Raw genomic sequence first — 6,011 nt, forward strand, 5'->3', positions numbered from 1 at the left:
TAGTGATTTATTTTCCATCTTGTCTCAGGACAAGATGAATTGGACCAAATATGCAACCTCATACCTCCATTCTTACTGTATGTATTTCATCTTGGTTTTGGTGGGCCACATTATTGACCTAATTTTGAATGAAAGCCTAACCTTCTAAGGTGTGATGGTCCTGTCCAGGGCTGCCTGCTCGTCCCACCTGCCTGTCACACTTCACCCTTGTAGTCATGGCTCACTATGTCCCTGCTCTGTTGACATGGACTGATGATTGATATTTCTAGCCATCTGAGTCCACATCTAAATGATTTTTTAAATCTAATTTCTTCAAACGTCATGTATTATAGGGCTGTATCCACATCTTCAGATACTTTGCTGAAAGGAATAGTCAGTGAACAAATTGCAGTCAAGTGCTCTCACTTCCTGCCTTCTCAAGTTCACCCCTGAGTCCGCGTTAACATGACGCATGCTTGAACTTCCACTTGTATTTTTTAAAAATTCTACATCATCCTTTTCAATCCTGCTTCGTGGTATCTAAAGTGTCTCAGCAACATCTTCAAGCAACAATCAAGGGCATAGTTTCCCAAAACTACAGCATTCAAAGCATCCTACTTGGTTGTGTGCTGATTTTTTCCAGGCAACCTCTTTTTATTTTAGGAATATAACAGGAATCTAGAAGCTAATGATTTATTGCCCTTCTATCTTCAACGTAACACTTCCTACCATAAGCACATTTCTAAGACTCTGTGACAGTCTTAAGGAGCTTCTATTTGCTGCTGATACTCTATCAGCTATTGTTTTTAAGCTTCCCAAAGAAGGCAGAGCATTTCTGAGAGTTAATTCAGACCATGTCCTGATGGGAAACACCACCAAGATCATGTACTAACATGAACCCTGTGAACCTCACTATTAGCCAGAGATTGAATTTTTTAAATTGAGGTATAACATACAAACAGTAAAGTGCACGAATCTTGTATAAAGTTGATGAATTATACACACTCACACCCGATGTAGCCACTGCCTAGTTCAAGACATAGATTTTTTTCCAACATCCCAGAAGGTTTTCTTTTCTTCTTCAGCCCTCCCTCTTCCCAGTTAATACCCACCTCCAGGTAACCATGAATCTGACTTCCATCACCATAGATTAGTTTTGTCTGTTCTCTAACTGCATAATAAATGGAGCCGCACAGTATGTGTGCTTTAGTCTGGCCTCTTCCTCATCAGTATGTCAGTGAGATCATTCATGTTCATATCTGCAGTGGGACTGCATTTTTCTTTCTTTCTTTTTTTTCCTATTGCTGTGCCTTATTCTGCTGTATCAATGTTCCACAGTTTGTCCATTCTACTACTGATGGACATTTGGATTGTTTACAGCTTTGGATGATTGTGAATAAAGCTGCTTAGTCAGAGATTTTTACATGTAAAAGAACACTTAGCCACACACAAATTCTGGTATTTGGACAATCCTTTATGTGATGATAGACACTGAGTAGAAAACCAGATCAAGAACCCTAGGATGTTTTTTGTAAGACACTGAAAATCTATGTGTCATTCAGGTTGAAATCAACTGTAAGAGCACAGGCAACAAAAGGAAAAAAAAGATAGCTTGGACTTTATCAGCTTCATGGACATTTGTGCACCAAAAGATACTATCAAGAAAGCAAAAATGCAACCTACTGAATGGGAGTAAAATATTTGCAAATCATTTATCTGATGAGATTAATATCTAGAATATATAAAGAACACCAAAATCTCAACAACAAATAAATAACTCAATTCAAAAAATGAGCAAAAATATTTGAATAGACATTTCTCCAAAGAAGATACACAAATGGCCAATAAGCCCATGAAAAAATGCTCAACATCATTAGACATCAGAGAAATGCAAATCAAAACCCCAATAAGATACCACTTCACAACTACTTGGATAGCTATAATTTTATTTAAAAAGAAAAGAAAGAAAAGGAAAATAAATTGGAGAAATTGGAAACCTCATGCACTACTGGTACAAATGTAAAAATGATGCAGCTGCTGTGGCAAACACTTTGGCAGTTTCTTAAAAGGATGAACATAGAGCTATCATATGACCCAGCAATTTCAGTCCTAGGTAAAATACCCCAAAGAATTTAAAGCAGGGACTTGAACAGATATTTGTACAACAATGTTCATAAGAGTGTTATTGACAGTAGGCAAAAGGTGAGAACTACCCAAGTGTCCATCAACAGATGAATGGCTAAACACATATGGTATATACATAAAATGGAATATTGCTCAGTCATAAAAAGAATTGAAATTTGATATATACTACAACATGGATGAAACTTGAAAACATTATGATTAATGAAATAAGCCAGACACAGAAGGACATCTATTGTATGATTCCACTTATGAGGTACTTAGAATGGGCAAATTCACAGAGACAGAAAGTATTATTAGAGGTTACTAATAACCTCTAATAGGTTAGGCAGAAAGGAGAAGTTATTGTTTAATGAGTAGAGAGAAGTTTTTGGAGGGGGGATGATTAAAAACTCTTGAGTGTAGATAGTGGATGGTTATACAACATTGTGAATGAATTTAACTCACCCAACTGTATACTTACAAATTGTTAAAATAATAAATAATATGTTATGTATATTTTACCACAACAAATAAATCAACTGTAAGTATAAACAGTATTTCTTTGGTATTCAATCATTCGACACATTCTTATTGAATATTAGAGAGTATTAGTGTTAGGCACTTACAGAAAGAAAGATGAATCAGACATAATGTATTCACTTCCTATTGCTGTTGTAACAAATTGCCACAAACTTAGTGGCTTAAAGCAACATACATTTATTATCCTACAGTTCTGTAGGTCAGAAATTCAAAATGAGTCTCAACGGGAGAAAAATCAAGGTACAGCAGAGCTGTGTTCTTTCTGAAGGCTCTAGTGGAGAACCAGTTTCCTTGCTGTTTCCAACTTTTGGAGACTGCCTGTGTTCCTTGGCTTACGGCTCCCCTTCCAGCTTCATTGAAAAGCAATTGCAGCACTTCAACCCTGCTTTTATTATCACACCTTCTCTGTCTCTGACTGTCCTGCCTCCCTCTTTCATTTATGTGGATCCTTGTGATTACATTGGGCCCATCTAGGTGATCCAGATAATCTCCCCATCTCTACAGCTGATTAGCTACCTTAGTTCCACGTGCAACTTTAATTCTCCCTTTCCATGTAGCCTATCATATTCATAGATTACAGGGGTTGGGACTGGGATTGTCATCTTTGGGGGGTCATTATTCTGCTCACCGTACGTACCTTCCTGACTTCAAAGATTAGCAGGGGAGATACAACAATAAAATAAGTCATGAATGGTGCAGCTGAAGTGCTCTGAATTTAGGGTGAGAAATATTATTTTTAGGGTGAGAAAGATTATTCCAGCTGAGAGGGAGAATCTATAAAGTCTTCTTAGAGACTATATAGAAATAATACCAGGGTGCCCTGTATGTCAAGGACTTTGGGGTTCTCACAGGTTCGTGGCACATGTGAGCTACATTCCACATCTAATGGCCAGGCAGGATCATGAGAAAGCAGCCGATCAGTCAATGCCTGAGAGTGATCCACAGTGGCTACCCAGCGGCAGGATTCAGGTGGGTCAGCTGGGGGACAGGACAGCTGTGTTGCTGCTGCTTGACAAGCAAGGCCGCCGGGACCATTAAGTCTCAGTGTGATCCACAAGTGACTCTTGCCCATGGGACCTGCTGGTAAACCAGAAACTCAGAGAAATGTGAATTCTGGCACTAGCATCAAAAGTAAGTGTGAGGGGCTTCCCTGGTGGCTCAGTGGTTGAGAATCTGCCTGCCAATGCAGGGGACACGGGTTCGAGCCCTGGTCTGGGAAGATCCCACATGCCGCGGAGCAACTAGGCCCATGAGCCACAGCTACTGAGCCTGCGCGTCTGGAGCCTGTGCTCCGCAACGGGAGAGGCCGCGACAGTGAGAGGCCCGCGCACCGCGATGAAGAGTGGCCCCCGCTTGCCGCAACTAGAGAAAGCCCTCGCACAGAAACGAAGACCCAACACAGCCAAAAATATAAATAATAAATAAATAATAAATAAAAAATTAAAAAAAAAAAGTAAGTGTGAGACAGACCTAGAGAACAGACTTGTGGTTGCCAAGGGGGAGAGGGTGGGGGAGGGATGGAGTGGGAGTTTGGGATGAGCAGATGCAAACTATTTTATACAGAATGGATAAATAACAAGGTCCTGCTATATAGCACAGAGAACTATATTCAATATCCTGTGATAAATCATAATGGAAAAGAATATTTTACAAAATGTATATATATGTATAACTGAATCGCTTTTCTGTACAGCAGAAATTAACACAACATTGTAAATCTATACTTTAATTAAAAAAAAATATGGCTAGGTTAGGTGGGCCAATCTAACCAAATGCTTATATATCTCAAAACAAAAAAAAATCAATGTGAGAGACCTAGAAATAAATGGCAGCCTGGCCCTGTGATTCTCTTACACACAGTGTGGCTACAATTTGGGTTGCATACCGGTGTTTGCATTTGCTCTGGATTAGCCAAGAAGTGACCTCACCAGCATTTTCATATAAATGACTGCTAATAGAAGTCAGCAAGACCCACTGTATCTTTTGATGTAAGATTTTTCTTAAAAATGACATCTTTGTATCCTCACAGTAGCACCCAAAAAGCACTTTAAACTCACAGGGAGGTGGGCTGGAAAACACTTCTCTCCAGGTGCAAAAGAGACGCATTCTGTGCCCCCAGGACACAGCATCACAGAACAACTCTACTAAACATCCAGGCATATCCAGCAGTGGCCACTACAGGATCCCTCCCCAACCAGTGTGCTTCGGTTTTGTCCTCCATGTTTGTCAGGGAATAAATTAATCCACCGGAGGCATAATATGTGCTCAATAAATGTTTAATAAATGCATGAAATGGGAATAAGCAAGTGACTTCAAGTACCTAAAATTCTTAACCCAGATCTAGGTTGTGGTTCTGAAGGATCACACCTCTGTGATCACGCCCGTTTCCTTGCAATGACCTCATGTCTACACACATCGTTGTTTAGTCAGTTTAACAGACTTGTTGCCAGTCTGTGTGAACTCTAATTAGAAAATCACATTTAAGGATATTAGAAAAAAATGTATTTAAAGTTTGTCTTATAAAAACAAGAAATATCTTCATTAGCATCTTTGCCTTGGTTAAAGGGAAACACTGTTGGACCTCTGCAGCCTTGCTTGTGTCCTACCTCCAAGGGCACATCTGAGCCACCAGATGAAGCTGGCTGCCCAGAGCCCGGGAGTTTGTGCCCTCTCTCTCCTCTACTCAATGACATCAAGGAATAATAATAACCTGTTTCATCTGTGTGGCTCAAGGTCTGCAAGGCCCAAAGTATTTCACTGTTTACCCTGAGAGGATGTTTGGGAGGGTTGCTTGTGAATCTCTAGACACGGCCAAGGTGCCACCCCAGACTCATGATCCCCTTATAAATGGAATGTATTCAAGGATGCGTGAAGTCCTCAGGAAATCAGATGCCCCATCTTTGTTTAGGTCTGGCATAACCTTTTATGTCACTTTCTCTTTCTTTTTTTCTTCTATCTCCTTCCTTCCATGTATTTATTAATTCAACAACTATTATTGAGCACCTACAGTGTGCAAGGGGCTGATTAGGAACTGAAGATTCAGCTGGGAGTAAGACAAAGTGGTCTTTGCTTTCATGGATTTTATGTACTAGTGAGAGGGTAGGGTCATGAACAAGGGAACTGATTAATTAATGAAATATCCTCAGATTATAGGTATTAGGAAGGCAGTAAAGAGGGTGCTGTGATAGAGAATCATGTGAGGAAAGTGTGTTCTTTCTTATGTATTGAAATGTGTGTAAATGGGCAATTGTCTGCAAGTGTGTGAATAACACTTTTTTTTTTTTGTGGCAGCTCCTAGAGGAGAAAGCTTAGGTTAGCTCCTAGAGGAGAAAGCTTAGGTTAGTCTTCCTGGTAAAGGAGGAAAATGA

General features: G+C 39.8%; 1 protein-coding gene across 11 annotated transcripts in view; it reads left to right on the forward strand.

The window, feature by feature from the left end:
• Positions 1–6,011, forward strand: part of LOC309626183 (uncharacterized protein) — a gene marked incomplete at its 5' end in the record, with an annotated part of 82,262 nt that overhangs the window by 32,590 nt on the left and 43,661 nt on the right. Inside the window, one exon of one of the 11 annotated variants that reach the window (XM_082386741.1) lies at positions 1,542–1,935. The exons of the other annotated variants lie outside the window; for them this stretch is intronic. Of the gene's footprint in view, positions 1–1,541; positions 1,936–6,011 lie in introns of those variants that run through there. 11 annotated transcript variants of the gene reach the window in all.

This window comes from Balaenoptera borealis (assembly GCF_965194805.1).
Source record: "Balaenoptera borealis genome assembly, chromosome: 1".
NCBI lineage: Eukaryota > Metazoa > Chordata > Mammalia > Artiodactyla > Balaenopteridae > Balaenoptera > Balaenoptera borealis.